Here is a 500-nt window from a genome sequence, read left to right on the forward strand (position 1 = left end):
TTCTACCAGTTACTGATTTTGATCTTGCTGTATGGTCATGGATAACATTATATAGTATTAGTTTCATTGTCGTTTCACAAAACAGATGATGCAGCAGTTTTATATTTCAGTTAATGAGACTTTTAAGATGGACAAAGTGTTGCCCACGACTGTCATATATACACTTCGACGTAGAGGACCTCATGAATGAATATCCACACTTTGTCCATCTAAAAGTCTCATTAATGGTGGACAGTTTCTCTGTCTGTAATAATCCCAGACATCCAAAGTTTCTGGTGCATCCACCGATAGCCATGTTGACATTCTGATGCCTGAAGCTGTTGGTGTATAAAATATGCCACTTCTGCATCATCTGGTTTACTGCATCTACGCCACAACCAATTCCACTGTAATGTTCTTTCAAGAGTCCAGAGAAGAACTGCAAGGAAAAAAGTCAGAAGTCTGAGATATAAAGTCGCAATTCTGAGGTATAAAGTTGCAATAATGAGATATAAAGTCAC

This window comes from Tachysurus fulvidraco, chromosome 3 (assembly GCF_022655615.1).
Source record: "Tachysurus fulvidraco isolate hzauxx_2018 chromosome 3, HZAU_PFXX_2.0, whole genome shotgun sequence".
Taxonomy (NCBI): domain Eukaryota; kingdom Metazoa; phylum Chordata; class Actinopteri; order Siluriformes; family Bagridae; genus Tachysurus; species Tachysurus fulvidraco.